At 51.4% G+C, this 18,247-nt stretch overlaps 1 protein-coding gene across 2 annotated transcripts in view; it reads right to left on the minus strand.

The window, feature by feature from the left end:
* The window catches only part of TSHZ2 (teashirt zinc finger homeobox 2), a 494,232-nt gene that overhangs the window by 129,846 nt on the left and 346,139 nt on the right, over positions 1 to 18,247 (minus strand). The window lies entirely within an intron of this gene.

The raw sequence follows: 18,247 nt of genomic DNA on the forward strand, positions 1-18,247 counted from the left end.
GAACTTCCTGCATTCTCTGTAAGCACAGAGGCAAAGGCTGCATCTAGCACCTCACATAATAGATGCTCAGCGATGGCGGTGGTGGTGGTGCCCGGGAGGCTGAGGTGGCTGGTAGTGAGAAACACTAGTGACTGGTCCTTGCAGGAAGAAGACTGTCGCACGTGCTTTGTCTAGACAACTCACCCCAAACCAAACTCGCTGTCCATTGAGTCAGTGGCAACTCAGAGTGATCTTATAGGACAGAGCAGAATCGCCCCTGTGACTTTCCCAGACTTTACAGGAGTAGAAAGCCTCGTCTTTCTCTCGAGGAGCCCTGTGGATTTGAGCTGGTGGGTGAGCAGCCTAAGGCGTACCCCATGATGTCGCCACCACGGCTAGCCTCAGGATGCTTCAAACCCACCCGTGGGCACCACGGCAGGGAGGCTTGGCGGCCGGCTTCTGTAAAGACTGCAACCAAGGAAGGTGTGCAGCTCTGCTCTGAGAGCTCTGCTCTTCTCTGCAGCTCACCCGGTGGTGGCTCTCTGCAGGGTGTCGGTGCCTCACGTGGGGAGCTTGGAAGCCAGCCTCAGGTCCTTCTTGGGGGAGCCTCATGTTGGCACAAACAGCTGTTTCTCCCACCAACGGGGGAGACACTCCAGGGAGACACTCCAGGGCAGGATAGGGTCCAGAGTGACACAGCCACATGCCCAACCCCCCAGGAAGCCCAGAGGAATTGAGGAAGCTTATTTTCTGAGCTTCAATTAATTTTGAGGATCAGCTGGGATCCAGACCATGGGCAGAGGGAGGAGGGTGAGTAAGCCTGGCCTTCTAGAAGGGGAGGAGGGAGAGGGAAGAGGGAGAGGGGGGCTGTCTGGGTGGTGTAAGAATTCCTCTCTGACTGGCCGCCCCCCAGCTTCCTTGTCAGGCTGCTATTGATATTAAAATCAAGGGGCTGGCAGAGAGCTAGGCAGCGCTGGCAGGATTCCAGGCTGGCTGTAATGAGCCTCACCTGGGCTAATTACAGCTTCTAGAAACCCTGCCGGAGAGGTGGGAGTTACCAACCGGTCCTTGGGCTGAGAGCGTGTGAGGTTACTCAGCTCTGAGATGAATCTCTCGGCTGGCCATTGGGGCTTGAGAAGGCCAGGAAGTGACCCAAGGAATGCTGGGAACTTCCTCATATGGCCACCTGGCAGCTCTCTTACCTGTACTGGACAGAAAGGTCAGCGGTGGTGAGGAGGGACCGACAGCCTGCCTGCTACAGGTGCAGGCTCAGCTGTGGTCTGGTTGTACACACAGGCTGTGCACACTGCCTGTAGTCACAGGCCTGGGCATCTGCCTTTTGAACAAGACCCTCAGGTGGTTTGACAGCACTGGCAAGTTTCCGAAGCCCCCGTGAGGGTTTTGCACCTGGAAGGAGGCTGTTTCTCAAAGTGGTGCAGCATCTGTTTCAGAGGAGCAGGTTCTTAGGGGACTGGAGCCTAAAGGAGTCCCTGAGGCCTGCATGAGGCCCCTTCTTGTGCGACCTGGGAGAGAGATTGCACCTCTGTGGGCCTCAGTTTCCTTATCTGTAGAAGAGATCTCCTTCGAGTGTCCCTCACAGGGTGTGGTGGCCCCCGAGGGATTCCCTGAGATAATAGGAGCTTCTTAGCACAGTCCTTGCACCTCCAAACCGATTACCTCCACGTTGATTCTGATCGATGCAGCAGAGCGGAACTGCCCCTTCAGTGTGGCTTGCGACACAAGGTAAAGAAGACCCAGATCCTCACAAGGAGACCAGGGGGTGACGTCCTAGTAACGGGGGGGGAGGGGAGGAGATTGATGCTGTCAGGGATGTTGTTTTGCTTGGATCCTCTATGGATGCTCACGGAGGCAGCAGCCGAGTGAGAAAATGATGCAGTGCATCCAGGAAATCAGTTGCACAAAAGCCTCTTTAGAATGTTGAAAAGCAAGGAGGTTACTTTGGGGACAAGGTTCACCCGCCCCAGCCATGGTATTCTCAGTGGTCTCATAGGCACGTGAGAGTGGGACATTTGAAAGAGAAGACTGAAGAAGAACCGCTGTGTTTGAGTGACGGTGCTGGTGGAGAATCCTGAGAGTACCTTGGGGCAGCTCCCCAAAGAACCAACAAGTAAGTCTTTCTTGGAAGAAGCCCAGCCATGCGCTCCTTAGAGGCAAGGATGGGGAGACATCGTGTGAAGTACTTTGGACATGTCATCAGGAGAGAAGGACGTCCTACTTGGTAACGTGGGGGCGCAGTGACAACGGGGAGCGCATCGGCGGATGGGTCAACACAGCAGCCGCAGCAATAGCAAGGGTGGCAGAGGACCGGCGGTGCTTCGTGCTGTTGTGCATCAGGCTGCGATGAGTCGGAACCGACGACTCCATGGCACCTAACGACAGACAGCAATAGATTGTTCTGGGAGCCGATCGCCACGTGCTTCTCCTAAGGTGGGTGGGTCCAGTGAGCGGGCAAGCCCTAACCGCTGCGCCACCTGGGCTCTGCCCAGGCAAAGTGCCGCAAACACTCAAGGGAGTAGTTGTGATTGGTGGGGCGAGTCTGACGCACAGCGACCCGATGGGACAGAGGAGAACCGGCTCGCTGGGCTTCCGAGGTTGGAGATCTTGACGGAAACTGTCTGCCACATCCTTCTCCTGCTCTGTTGGGTTGGCAACAAGGCACTTCACCACTGCGCCACCAGGCCCCTCCACTTGGAACCCGGTGAGCACGCCAGAGATGAGTCATTGTGACTATGAGTTAGTGTGAGCATGATGGTGGTGGGTGACAAGAAGGAACGATGAAGCTCCCCGTGGAAGTTCAGGTTCTCATTGAACCCCCTCCATCTTCTGCCTGACCAGCACTATGAAGGAGGCTGTAAATGGTGTGGCATTGAACCTGCGGCTCAGCCAACCAAAGCCTTGAAAGATGGCCTGGTGTTCCCCCAGCCTTTCCTGACCTGGCTGGCCTTCGTCTGCCTCATGGGAGAGATGAGCCCACCAAAAACACTTAAAGGGATGGTTAGGCAAGGCGCGAGTCCTGAGACACACAATGCAAAGAGCAGTTGCACATACCCCAGAGCAAACCCTCCGTGTGGTCAGTTCCAACCGGCAGCGACCCTGTGTGACAGAGCACAACCGCCCCACAGCGTTTCCCAGGCTCGGATGGGATCCTTACGGGGCCAGAAAGTCCCCAGCCTTCCTCCCACAGAACCCCAGCATGGGTTTGAACTCCTCGGCCCTTCAGTTGGGCTCTTAAGCATTGCATTACTGGGGTAAGCAAGCAAGACGTGGTTACAGGGTAGACCTTTCCTATTGAATTCAACTGGGGTTGCCATTTGGCACAGTGGCCCTACAACTTATGTCCCTGGCCCTGGCTGCCTCACACAATTCCTAGTGTGACAATGAGGACGGCCCTCATGTCTGAGGGCAGAATGGACGAGGAGGACCTCACAGAGCGTGCAGAGGCCCAGGAACAGAAGACACCGTGAGAAGGCGGAGTCCGGCAATGATACACTCCCCCACCATGCACCGTGACCCCTCCACTCCCATTCCAGTTGTCTTATTCCTTGGCAAAGGGCAGGGGTCCTGGATGAGGCAATGGGTACCCCTACGATATGTGTCTGCCGCTGAGAAGACTAGGGACTTGAAGCAGGAAGTAAGTTCGGGGCAAGAAAGAAGACAGCCATTCTTGTACGTCTGAGTTTGTGACCTGAGATTGTCCTGTAAGGACCTAACTCATCTTCGGAGGACTAAGCTGACCTCAGGAGAGCCTTCTGGCGTGCTGGTTGAGCGTTTGGCTGCTAGCCAACATGGTGGTGACTGGACTCCCCCAGCGGCTCTGGGGAGAAAGATGCAGGCAGTCTGCTCCCAGACAGATCAAAGCCGGTCTGAACCCCCAGGGGCAGCTCGCCTCTGTCCTCCAGAGTCCAAACGGACTCATCAGCAAACCACAACCACAACAAGCTGACCCTCATTTTAGTTCTGCCTTCTGCACTTGTCTGCCAATAATGCAGAGAGGGAGAGAATTGGGGCCCCAAACCCACCAGCCCACGTATGGCCAGTCCAGTTCCAGTGACTACCATGGTCTCCTTGACGTTCCTGGTGCTGCCAATGCTTAAGCGGCTCCCCCTGAAGGCTTCGGAGCTCTGTCACTGCCCTGACCTCCTAGGACCCCTGAAAGTATCCGCAAGACAAGGCTGGTAGATCCTTCAGAGCAGGGTTTCCCAACCCCCACCTGCCAGACACGTGGAGATGGGCCATTCTCCGCTGTGGGGAGCTGTCCTGTGCTCTGTAGGAGGTTGGAAGGTGGCCCTGGTCTACATCTAAGATGCCAGCAACACCTGCTCTCACCATGAGGACTGTCTTGGAAGGACAGCCAGAATGCTCCTTAGAAAAGACGATGGTGAGACTTTGTCTCCTATACTTGGTCCATGTTATCAAGGAGGGACTAGTCTCTGGAAAAGGACGTCGTGCTTGGTAAAGCGAGAGTCGGTGAAATGGAGGTAGACCCTCAATGGGATGGACTCAAACATAGTGATCGTTGTAAGGTTGGCACAGGACCAGGCAGTATCTGGTGTGGTTGTAGATAGTGTCACTATGAGTTGGAACGAAACCCTTGGCACCGAATGACAGCAACACCCTGCAATAATACTATCAGAGTCCCGGTGGTGTAGTTGGTTACGGGTTGGGCTGCTAATCGAAAGGTCAGCAGTTTGAAACCATCAGTCACTCTGGGGGAGAAAAGTGAGACTTTCTCCTCCTGTACAGAGTTACAGTCTCGGAAACCTCGGGCAGTTCTACTTGGTCCTTTAAGGTTGTCGTGAGTCAGAACCGACTCAATGCATGAGTTTTTTTGAGTTCTACAGATGAGAGTCCAGATAGTGTAGTGAGTTACCCATTGGACTAACTGCATGGTCAGCAGTTTGAACCCACTAGCCGCTCTGCAAGAGAAAGACGAGGCTTTCTGCTTCTGTAAAGAGTTATAATCTCATAATCTCGTGGGGCAGTTCTACTCTGTCCCGTAGGGTCGCCCTGAGGCATCCTCAACTCAATGGCAGAGAACTTGAGCTTTTCTACAGGTGAGGGGACAGAGGTTCAGAGACCTGACTCCATGGCCCAGGACCCCAGCTGAAGCTACAGAGCTTGTTAGCTGACGGGATCAGGCCATTGTGACCCATGAGCTTTCTCACTAAGCATTTTCTGAAGTTTGCTAGTCTGTCTTAGTCTCAAACCTCCACGGAAACCTATTCAGTAGCATAGCTGCACACACTCACACACTCATGGATGGGTGGTGGCTGTGCTTGAGGCACATTGCCAGGACTTGAACCCTGGTCTCTGGCTTTTATTACTCCTGAACATCACTGCCCTCTAAGCCACATGAAAGCAGCCCTAAATCTGTGATTTAGCCAATCAGAGCCCCGAGTGACCTGCTCCTACATTCTGTTGCATTAACGTGTCATGTGCTACTTCCCCAGTGTTTGCCTCTGCAGACCACTAGTCCCATGACACATTTAACTGTGTTCTCTAAGCCGAATCACTTTGCTTGTTTGTTTCAATATTTAAAAAAGCATTTTCTAGTATAACTCCAAGAGCCAGGGCAGTTTCACTCCATGCTTGGAAGGGAGATGCGTTTTTCCACATTGGGGGTCAATCTTACCTAATTACCTTCTGGAGTGATCAGTAAGTACTCAACCTGAGCACTGCGTGGTCATTCAGCCTCTGGTGTCCCTCCAGGGTCCATGGAGCACCCAACCTCCGGCGCCGGCAGCCCTTCCTGTATATCCTGCACTGTGGAGGCTGGCAACTAGGTGTTTGACCTCCCAGCCTCCTTTGCAGTGTTGCAAGGTCAGGTGACATGGTTTTGTCCAATGGGACACTTCCCTGATGAGAAAGGCGAAACCTGCCTAGAAGGTAGTCTTTCAGAGGGTCCCTCATCTTCCTTCCTGCACAGGGGACGTGAGGGATGAAGAGGCAGTTGCCATCCTGCCTGCAAGTGTGTGACCAGAAAGAGGCCAAGGCATTGATGGTGAGGCTGGGAGAGCAGAGAGGAAGCAGGGACCAGGCCCTGGTGGCCTTGCTGTGCTTACTTACAGGCTTGGACCCCAGCCAGACATCGGAGAGTCTCCGAAGTCAATTATATGATGTCATTGATGCCCCCCAATCAATGTCACCTTCTAGTTCATTGGCCAAGTTTCCCCCGCTTTTCTTTCTGAGGGCCCCCAGTAATGGCCTGTCCTATTATCGGTGGTACCTCAGGTTGAGTCAGATATGAGGACTGTAAGACAAGTATTGACTCCATTTAAGCTGTTGTGACTCCATTTAAGCTGTTGTGTCATTTGGCAAAGAATAGTGAGCGTGCCATGGCCTGTAAGAAGCGGGAACAAATCTATCTGGGAAGAAGTACAACCAGAAGGCTCTTCAGTAGCGCGGAGGGTGAGATTTCGCCTGGCCTATTTGGATGTGCTGTCAGGAGAGACCAGTCCCTGGAGAAGGACACCATAGGACAGAACTAAAAAGACCCAAACTCACTGCCATTGAGTTGATGCAGACTCATGGAGACCCTGTAGGACAAGGTGGAAGGACCACTGTGCTTCTAATACTGTCACTGTTAACAGGAATCAAATGCCCCAGGTTTCTTCTTCGAAGCAGCTCGTGGTTTCCAACTCCTGACCTTAGGGATCACAGCCCACCTTGAAACCACTGCACCAGCAGGGCAAGTAGCGAGGCAGCGAGATGGAAGCAGAACCCGCCTCGAAATGAAGTGACACAGTGGCTGCAACAATGGGCTCAAACATGGCAACGATTATGAGGCTGGTGTAGGCCTGGGTGACATTTGTTCTGCACACAGGGCAGCCAAGAGGTAGAATTGACTCAGTGGTACCTAACAACAACAACAACAACAATGTATTTTATAAACAGGTGGCTCAGCAGTAGGCTGTTCATTTTCCAGGTGGGAAATGGCCATACTCCTGGCCAATGCTCCCCGTGTACAGCCAACACCCTTCCGTCAGTGGAAGCTTGCATGTTGTGAAAGTGCTTCGTAGGTTTCAGCGGAGCTGCCAGACTGAGAGACTAGAAAGAGAGGCTAGAAAGAAAGGTGAGAGATGGCGATGTGTCAGGCCAGTGGTTCTCAAAATGGGGTCCCTCCATAAGCAGCCACAGAATCACCTGGAAAAGTTGAGTAGGAAAACTTTGACCTCACCCGGGACCTCTCGAATTGGACACTCTGAGGGGGGTGGTAGGGTGAGGGTGTCCCCTGAAATCTGCCTTCTGAGGAGTCATCTGGGGGATTCGGCTGTGGGGACGAGTTGGGAAGCACTGACTTGGCCAAGGAAGGTGGGTCTGTCCTTGAAGCCCCTCTCGTTTCCACCTGTACCTGGTCAGCACAGCCTTCCCCCTAGGTGTTCCATCCTCCTCCCCTCTCCCCTGCCTTCCCACTTGCTGCCCGGCTCCTGTGACAGAGTGGCCACCGCCACCACCATGCGCTCCTTCCTGAGGTTTCTTTGAAAACAACTAGAATCCTGCACAGGTTTGCATTTTACCCGGTGGGAAAATAGAAGCTTTCTCTCAGCCCTGCTCTGTCACCCCACCGAGCCCACTCTCTGAGCTTAATGCTGGTTGAAATTAGGTTGGGTTTTTTTTTTAACTGATGAATGTATTATAGGAATTAAAACCTTCTCCCATTCATATCCTGGGGACACTTCCCCACATTAACTGCAGACCCTCTCAGGCGACAGGACGGGGCACAGCCCAGGCTCAGTGTGAAAGCCGGGCTTCCTAAGAGCTGTGTTTCCAGCTCCAACTTTCGGTGCATGGCTGGTGGGGCGGGGGGGATGTCTCTCCCACACCTGTGAGCAGGAGGGGCAGGGACCTCAGAGGCTCCCTCTGGGGTAGGTGACATCATGGTGCCCTGTTTCCAGTGAAACAAGGAGAAACCATCCGACACCCTCCCCCATGAACTAGGAATGGACCGCTCCTTCCACTCTTGTGCTTGTGAACGAGGACGGGCCGAGACTCCAAAGGAAAAGACACAAGGCCGTGTCCCCATCACTGCAATGTCTCCCTCCATCGTCCATGGATCTTGGGCAGGGGTCCACTCAAATACCCCAGGAGGCAGAGACGGGATACAAAAGGCGGAGCGGGCACTGTGGCAAACCTGGTCTTGATCCTGTCTTATGGGGTCCACCCTACTGAGTCCTTGTCTATTGTCCCCTCGTGACCAATGCCATGGGCCAAGGCAGTGCTTCTCAAATTCATCCTAGATGACTCATTAAAATGCAGGCTGGAAGAGTCCACTCCCCTTGGTGTCTGATTCGGGAGGTCTAGGGTGAAGCTGAAGTTTTGCTTTACAATGTTTCTGCATGATGCTTGTCATCAGGGGACCCTATCTCTCACCTGGGCTGTTGCCCCCCCCCCCCCAATTTATCACCAAGTGTTTTCCCTTAAGCTTCAACATGTAAGGTTTAAAATCTGTTCGCCATATGATATAAGCCCACCCCTCAAAACCCGTTTCACCGGGAGCCAAGGCCCCACCTTGACAAAGATCTCTGCAAGGTCAGCGGTTCGAACCTGCCAGCTGCTTGGAGAGGGAAAGATGAGGCTTCCCCTTCCTGCAGAGATTCACAGTGAGGAGAATTTGCAGGAACCGGTCCACCTTGTCCTACAGGGTTGCTGTGTGTTTGAATGGACTCAACGGTCCTGGGTCTGTTTTGTTTTGAATGTCAGCCCTGCGAAGTGCCAGAGTCAGAGGGAAGGCTGATCGGAGGGACGGAGGAAGCAAGGCCTTCCGGAGCCTGGGTCATCAACGGTCTCCGTGAGCGATCACAGAATCTCGGCAGAAGAATCTCACCACCCTTTGCAGTTTGCAGGGCGCAAAGAAGAGGCCCCCACTCCTGGCCCCCGCCATGCAGGCGGTATTTCTGCGGCACTAGAGGTGCTGTTCCCGTGCTTCCTGGGTTTGGAGTTGAGACCGTGAACTGGGACTTGGAAAGCTAGATCCCTGCCTTCTGCCCGGCTCCAGACAAGACGCGACGCTCCAGACAGTCGCCTCTCTGGTTTGAAAGTTCAACAAGAAAGAGACAGACGCTGAAGCTCTCGGGCACATGCTCCCCTGCCCCTCCGCAGGAGAAGCATTTCTGCTCTAGACGAAGTTGACAGTCCTCAGGGCCCACGCTGAGGTTTCTAGCAGCAGTGGGTGGTTTATGCCTGCGTGTTATGTTGCTGGTCAGAATCCTGAAGCTTAACTTTTTATAACCGTTCTGTATCGATCAATCATAGTGCATTTAATCATCAATGCAGTGAACTTTTCACGCCCCGCTACTGTTTGATGCAAAATTTCTAGTGTCTGTATCAAACGGCGCGAGGTTATTTTTATCTCAAAGCACGTCTTTGTTTCTTGTTTGCTTTTGTCATTGCTATTTCACCTGTAGCACTCCCCACCCCCAAAATATAAGGTGCTATATAAAGAAGAAAAGTTATAAGGTGACGCATAAAGGAAGTAAATAATAAAATGAATCAACCCAAACCCAATCTACTGCCATCGAGTCGATTCTGACTCAGAGGGGCCCCCTGTAGGACAGAGTCGAACTGCTCCCAGGGCTTCTGAGACTACAACCCTTTATGGAAGCAAAAAGACTTGTGCACCTGTGCAGGAGCTGGTGGGTTCGAACCACTGACCTTTTGGATCGCAGCCTAATGCGTCATCAACTACAACACCAGGGCTCCTAATAAAACTAATAGAAGGAGGAAAATGTAGATGGACTAAGGATAAGAATGCAAATTGCTTCATTGGGTAACCATCTAATTTGCATATGCATTTCCTGCCACTCAATACTGTCAGGCTGAATGCAGCTCATCTCAAGCTCTGGTGGGGTAGTTACATAATCTCCGGTCAGTTTGAGGATATTAAGAGTGAAGGGGTGGAGTCTAGCCCGTCAACCAGGTCACAGCTTGATGCCTCCTTGTGGGTGTGTCCTTCTCATGAGGATTCTGGGAACTTCCTCTCTTCTCTTTGAAGGCAGGATGCACACTCTATTCATTCTTGTTGAACAAGCCACATGGAGTTATGCTGATGACAGCCAGAGCCCTGGAGATGCATCCATTGTCACTGGATCCTAGGGACTTTCCACCCACCGACCTGTGGTCTTTCTGCATTTTGCATCATTGCAGAGGCTGCATGAGTCTAAAGAGAGATTTATGGACTAATATCGGACTTAAGGGCTACTATCAGACTAAGATCAAGACTATGGACTTGATCTGGACTGGTCTGGGATGTTTTCTTGATATACAATTACTCTTTGATAGAAAGCTCTTTCTTATGCATATATGAGTGTCTCAGAACTTGTTTTTCTAGTCAATCCCACCTAACACCCCATGTGACAGGGCAGAGCTGTCCCAGAGGGTTTTCTGGGCTGTCATCGTTAGGAAAGCAGACCACACCTTCTTTCTCCTGGGATGCCCTTAGCTGGGTTTGAACTGCCAACCTTCTTATTCACAGCTGCATGCTTGCCCATTGCACCACCATCATGCCCTCTCCACAACCTGACACCATTATTATATTATATGAACAAAGACTTATTGAATGGGGGATACTGGGCGGCTGGCTGGAGAAACGTACTGGCCAATGGACTTGCTCTTTGTCCACATTCCAACACGAACCGAATACATGAGACAACAACAGGGCCAGTGGTGGCTCAAGAAGACCCAAACACACCGAGGACACTCCTATTCCGTGTGACCCTGTGGGGCTAGGAGAATAGGGTTCCCAGGACTGTGAACTTTGTGGAAGCAAGGTGGCCTCATCTTTCTCACAGGGGTCAACTGTTGGGTTTGAACTACAGACTACTGGGTTTTCAGCAGAATGCTTAATCACTGCACCACCATGGGAGCTTCCAGACTAAGACAGACTAGGACGAAAGACTGATGCTCTGCTTCCCCCACATGGCCTTATGGATCCTAACAGAACATTGTGCGAGCGTGTTCTGGGAGGGGAGCATCAATAGAGAAGACCCAGTGGTGGCTGAAGAGGTGGATTCTGATAAACGAGGCCTGAGACGGGGCATGGTCGGGAGCCCAGTTAATCTGCGGTGTCTCAGGTGGGCAGGCGGTGGAGTCTGCTCCCTGCGAACTCCTAGCAATGTACAAAAGGTTCTAGGCTAAAACCAACCAAACGAACAAAGAATGTGGTGTCCCGCTCACAGCCTCTTGCCTGTGTGTGGAGACGTGCGGCCTTCTCTGCAGGAATGGCAGGGCAGCTACTCCAGACACAGCCCCAGTCCTCCTACCCAAACCCAGAGGCCCTCTGGCCACTCGGGAGTGGCCAGTGTTGTCCATGTACCGCTGCTATAAGCTCCCCCTCACTCAACAACTAAACTCCTTGCTAGTCAGTCGATTCTGACGGCCAGCAACTACATAGCCTGGAGTCGCACTACCCTTCTGAGACTGAAACTCTACAGGAGTAGAAAGCCTCATCTTCCTCCCACTGAGCAGCTGGAGGGTCTGAACTGCTGACCATCCTGTTCCCAGCGCAACGTGTAACCCCTACCCCATCAGGGCTCCTTTGGGGGCAGCTTTAATGTCCAAACTGAGAGCTTTCCCTCCAGGCCCTCAGCCAGCATTGCCCTCCTCCTCACTAATGACTTTTTTTCTTTTTCTTTTTTTCAGATCTGGATTTTTCAGGGAAAGTCATTAAAACACCCAGATTAAAACACACCTCACTTCAGAGCTGTAAGTAGGCCAGGTGAAATTGCACAGAACAGTCCTCTAAGACAATTAACCAACTGCCCGAGGTCTCGACTCCGGGGAAACGATAATGAGGGTTTAAGTGTTAAAACCTTAAACACAACAAGGGGAAGAAAAACACTACAGGTGAATAAACACAGATCTCTCCGTCCTTAGACCAGCGGTTCTCAACCTGTGGGTCGCGACCCCTTTTGGGGGTCAAAGGACTCTTTCACAGGGCTCGCCTAAAACACATAAATATTTCACAATATGTAATTACATATTGTTTTGTGATGATTCACTATGCTTAATTATGTTTCATTATGTTCAATTTGTAACAATGAAAATACATCCTGTATATCAGATATTCAGATTAGGATTCATAATAGTAGCAAAATGACAGCATTGACTCAATGGCAGCGAGTTTGGGTTTGGTGGGTTCTGCTTTGCCCAGTGTTGAGGGAACACGGCACCCCCCATTCTCGTTTCATAGTTTCACCCCATGTCAGATGAGGAAACGGAGACCCGGGGAATTCACATGATACACAACTCGTAAGGGGCAGAGGCCAAAGGAGGGCTGGCCAGCCTGCCTCTCTGGTCGGCTCCGTACTTGCTCTTTCTGCCTTGACAGTAAGACTCAACCCCCTGGCTTCTAGGTCCAGCAAGCCCACTTAGTTTCCTCTTTGGGAACCCCTGCTCCCTCTTCCAGACCTGGGGATGCCTGGCGCCTTATTCAGGCGCCTTCCCAGGGAGCCCAGCAACTGCACTGTGAGAGAAAGAGGTGGCAATCTGCTCTGGTAAAGATGTTCAGCCCTGGAAACCCAGAGGCAGCTCTACCCCGCCTTATAGAGTCACTCTAAATTGGAATCAACCCAATAGCCCTGGGTTTGTGTTCCTTGGTTTTCTCTTTGCTGGTTGTGTGTGTGTGTGTGTGTGGGGGGGGGGGCGGTCCGGAGCCTCTGCACTGTCATGTCCCCTGCTGTTAGAAAGACTAACTGGATGAAAATCTCTGGTACCAACAGACCCTCGCCCAGCATCATCTTTCCCGGAGCCCATCCAGGGACTGGACAGGTCCCCAGCCTTCAGCAGAGGGTGGGCCCAGCGGAGGCACATGGCCTTGAAGCGAGAAGCGGAGCACGCTGGGTGGCAGGGGTGCATGTGGCAGCCCCTGGCCTGCTGCAGCACAGCCTCTCAGAAAACCACCAGCCCTCAGCTGGCCTGGGAAGCGCTTCTGAAGCCTCAGGCATCTGTCTTCACTGGCCGCCCCAGGGGACTGGGTGCAGGGTTTGCATGCTGATGTCCGCGTGCCGGTTGCAGAATGAGTTTTCCTCCAGCTGATGGCTGGACCTGCGTGCACTTCCTGCTGCAACTCGCTTCCGGTCCGGCCAGCGGGTGGGAGGGGAGGCGCAGCCGGACAGGGCAACGTCTTCATCTCCAGGCGCCCCGCCCTCCTGCTGGGCGCGCACGCTCTGCCTGTCGAGGCAGCGGATCGATGCCATCAATAGTCTTTGACTGCGGAGCGCTCTCGGACTTGCACATATTTAAAAGGATAACACACGATGAACGATTCTCCGTGGGAACTTGACCATTCTAATCCTGATCTTTGATTCTCTGCGATCCAACAAATCCGTGTTGTGGGGGGCTGGCGGGGGTGGGGATGCAGGCTCCAGGGAAACTTTTGTTGTTATTTTTCTGCCTGGCCTCTCTGCACTTGTTTACTCTGGGACAGGGAACTGGAAAGAGACTTGCCAGCAATTGGGAATACTCCTTTGTGGTGGTCCATTGCAGTTGGCTACCAGGGCCCGTTGTTTTTACGCTGTTAGTCAACAAACACTGGGCCCCAAAATAGGCCTAGAGCTGCTTCTCACAGGATGAAGCGTGGTGTTTTGGAGGGAGGCCATGGAGGGCTCCGTGTCCCAATCCCATGCTTACTGCCATCGAATCTGTTCCCACTCACAGCGACCCTAAACCTCAGAGTTACCCAAACTGTAACTCTTCCCGGGAGTAGAAAGCCTCATCTTACTCTCATGGAGCCACTGGTAGCTTTGAACCAATGACCTTGGGGTTGCCAGCCCAATGCATAACCAGGACTCCCTCCTAAATTCCAAGGGTTGGTGATTCTCCAATAGGGGCCCACCAAAGAATCTAAACTGCATCTCTATCTGCCGCTGCTGCTTCAAGCACCATTGGCTCAGCTGAGACATAGGGCCCAGTGGCCCAGTAGCTCACAGGGCAGCCTGAACCTGCTGTAGAGCCTTCCCTGGTGCGGTGCATCACTGGTGGCTGGTGGCTTTTCCAGTCACTTGTTAAAGAGGCTGGAGTCGCCCACTCAAATGAGGGCTGGGTTGCCACCCAAAGCACAGAGGCACCACCAGGCATTGCGCCTTCTGTTTAGCTGTGGGAGGCGCCCAGAGGCACCATTTGCCCTTCTCTTTGGTAGGGCTATCTCATCATGCCCCACACCCCTGGACCTCTAGACATCTCCTCTGGAGTTTTGTCGGGTTAATTTCTCACGCTCTAGCATGGAGATAACCCAGGTGGTAGCGCTAGTGGGTTACTCATTGGGCTTAACCACAAGGTCAGACCTTTGAACCTGCCGGCTACTCTGAGAGAGAAAGACGAGGCTTCCTACAGTTCTATTCTGCTCTGGAGGGTCGCTGTGAGTTGGCATTGGGTGGATGGCAGGGAGTTTAGTCTGGTTTAAGCATGGAGTCGTTAGATTCATCTAGATGCCTAGATTCATTGATGCCTCTTCCTTTCTGTGATCAATGTCATGGACCAGTGTGTTGGCTGGTGGAAGGGAAAGGCAATCAAGGTCCCTGTAGACTCGATGTCACAGGGTCGCTATGAATCTGAATCAGCTTGATAGCAATAGCTTTGGTTGGTTTTCACTCCCAGGGATGTTTTGCCTCTTGCTTGAGGCCAGCGTTCAGACAAGAGATTGAAGATTTACTGGTGGGACTGTAAACAGGCCGTGGTGAGATTAAAAAACAAACAAGCCAACAAACATGGTGAGCTTTTAAAAAGAAATGATGAGTATGATGCTCTCCACCTGGAGTAATTTCTCCTTGGATCTCACACTATACAAAGTACCAAAGGTCTTGCTTTACCAACACGCAACAGAATGCATTAGAGAGTGGATTGTTGAAGATGCAGTTGGCTTGAAATTTAACACCCTGTCATTTGACCTCCTTCACGATCCATTTAAATTTGTTCTAGTTTCTAATGTTTTCTGCTTTCTTTCCCATTGAGGTTTTTTAAAATCTGTTTTACTTGTATTTCCTGTTAGTTTTTAGTTTGTTAATGTTTTTCTGCATACGAAATCCAGGGTAGGTAATTCAATAGACAGCAAGAGGATTAATGGCTACTTGGGGGCACAGCACGGGAGGTTGGGGGGAGACAGGAGCTAAAAACGATGAGTACAAGAACAAAGAAAATGTTCTAAAACTGATTGCGGTGACGATCGTACAACTCTTCTTGATGTAGTTGAACTACTGGATTGTAGAATATATGAATTATATGTCAATAAACTTGTTGCAAAAAAAGGTATATCGGTATCGACAGAGCCAAGGTCAGCCAACTTTCTTTCTAAAGGCCCATAAAATCAGTATCGTAGGCACAGGCGAGACGTGGTCTGTGCGGCCACTTCACCTCTGCCCCAGTGCAAGTGCCGCTGCCCATGACACAGGTGATGGGCATGGCCAAGCGCTAATGAAACTTCACTGGCGGACAATGAATGTGAATGCCATTTCTGATGTATTATGAATATTATGATTATTAATTTAAAATTCCAACCATTTGAAAGTGTGAAAGGACACCTTTAACCCAGAGATCCTCTCACAACAGGTGAGGAGTCCGATTGGACGGTCACGCTGTAGCTTATCGATCCCTCCACTGCAGAAAGGAGTCCTGGGGCACAGGGTTTGCGCTGCTGGCTGTAAGATCGGCAGTTGGAATCCCCAGGCAAAAGCCGCACACGATGCTTTCTGCTTCTGTAGAGATTTACAGCCTCCTTAACCCACCTTTCTCCATTTCCTATGTCTCCAGATGTGTATCCCTCCCAGCACTTTCTGTGTAGGAAAATGGCATCAGGACGTGGGTAGTGGAGGATGTTTGCCCCAGGGCAGGGAAGAATCTCGGAGAGTTCAGGATTGTGCGTGCATGGTGCATGGTGGCAAAGAGAAGCAGAGGAGCACCTCACTGTGCCCAGGACGAGACAGCTCCAACCAGCCAGCGTGGTGTGCCTCTGACTCTCCATTGACCTCTAGCTCGGTTCTCCTCTTCTGCAGCGTGAAACCTGCACAGCCTCATGAGAGCTGTTTCATAAGCTCCTCCAGCCTTTGGCTGCCCCTCTTGACCTTGCCCACATGCTGTCTTCTCATAACCAACTCCCCTTTCCCCTTTAGTTATCAGAAAACAAACTGACTGTCGTCCAGTTGATTCCAGTTCACAGTAACGTTATAGAACAAGGTAGAACTGCCTCTGTGAGTTTCTGAGACTAACTCTTTTTGGGAGTAGAGAACTTTTTAGTTCTCCAGTAGAGCAGCTGATGGCTTTGAACAGCTGACCTTATGGTTAGCAGCCCGTTGCATAATCACTACACCACCTGGGCGCCCTCCTTTTGTCACACAACCCTTTGAATTTAGCTTATGTACACAAATGCCCAGCCAAAGACTACAGTACCCAGCCTTCCTTGAAGCTAGTTATGGTCATGTGATTCAGTCTGACCCAATGGGATATGAGCAGAAGTGGGTGGTGCCTTTCTTCCTTCACCTAATGTGGGAGGGAAGCAGCCATTTAAAGCCACAAAATGGTAGTCTTGCATTGAAGGTGCCAGAGTGATCTCACAGAGGGAGCCAGGGGCCAGGACGCAGGCACTCTGTCATTTGGGCCCTGCCTATGCTTGCGTGATTTAATTGAGAGAAGCAAACTCTCTTAATTTTTAAGAACTTTTCCCCTGTTTTCTAGGGTCTCATCTTTTAAGTGTCTGTCATATATTAGGGACTTCTCTGTCTTTTAAAATGAAAAGTAAAGGAATAAACAAAAGCCACGTGAGTCTGTTTCCTGAGTCATCACTCTGTAAGTTGAAGCTTTGTAAGTTGCCATTTGTTCTATGATGTAATTCCATCCAAACAGGATCAAAAAATGAACCTGCACTTTCCACCAGACTGGTACTGTACCCAGACTGGTACTGTACCCAGACTGGTACTATATCCAGACTGGTACTGTACCCAGACTGGTACTGTACCCAGACTGGTACTATATCCAGACTGGTACTATACCCAGACTGGTACTGTACCTAGACTGGTACTGTACCCAGACTGGTACTGTATCCAGACTGGTATTGTACCCAGACTGGTACTATATCCAGACTGGTACTATACCCAGACTTGTACTATATCCAGACTGGTACTGTACCCAGACTGGTACTATATCCAGACTGGTACTATACCCAGACTTGTACTTTATCCAGACTGGTACTATACCCAGACTTGTACTATATCCAGACTGGTACTATACCCAAACTGCTACTGTACTCCAACTGGTACTGTACCCAGGCTGGTACTAGACCCACCACGACCAGATTCAGACTCAGAGCCACCCTATGTAGAGTTTCTGAGATTCCAAATCTTTATGAGAGCAGACAGCCTCATCTTTCTCTCAAGGAGCATCTGGTGGAGTTGAACTGCCGACCTTATAGTTAGCAGCTCAACACCTAATCCATGGTGCCACCAGGACTCACTGTCAAATGATTCAGAACTTGGGCAAACTCATGCTTTGAATACTAGCTAAGTGAAGACCCTCCCAAACCAACCAACCAACCAACCAACCAACCAACCAACCAACCAACCAACCAACCAACCAACCAACCAACCAATCAGCCAGCCAGCCAGCCAGCCAGCCAACTAACCATCCAACCATCTACCAAACTCAAACTGTTGCCATAGAGTCAAGGAGAGTAGATTTCTGACTGGCAGTTACATAGGGGTGTCAATGGCTGGGGACCTTTGGAAGCAAACTAAACCCAGGGACACCCACCAACGCACAGATGCTTCCGACCTTAGGAGGAACCTTTAGGCATCTCCAGTGCCGCTTGAAGATAGACTCAGGTGTGTTCAGCTATCTCTAAAGATAGCTGCCAAGGAGCCATTCCCTTGCTCTGCATTTGGCGTAGTGTGTTGAGCGTTGCGCTGCTAACTGCAAGGTCTGCAGTTCAAAACCAGTTCTCTGCCAGAGAAAGATGGGGCTTTGTGTTTCTGTTAACAGTTTCAGTCTCAGGGGTCAGTTCTCCCCTGCCCTATAGAGCCACTATGAGTTGGCATTGACCCAGAGGGCGGAGCCTGTCTCTCCTCGAATCTGGGCTGGCTTGACGATGTGCCTGGACCACCAGAGTGTGGCAGAAGGGATGCGGTGCCAATCCCGGGCCTTCGCTTTAAAAAATGAGGCAGCTTTTGATTTCCCTGGAGGAAGCCAGCTGCCAGGTTGCAAAAAAGTTGTGAATCCAATGTGGTGGGATGAGACCATTCGGAAAGAGGAACACCAGACAAAGGAG

This window comes from Tenrec ecaudatus, chromosome 12 (assembly GCF_050624435.1).
Source record: "Tenrec ecaudatus isolate mTenEca1 chromosome 12, mTenEca1.hap1, whole genome shotgun sequence".
Classification (NCBI taxonomy): domain Eukaryota; kingdom Metazoa; phylum Chordata; class Mammalia; order Afrosoricida; family Tenrecidae; genus Tenrec; species Tenrec ecaudatus.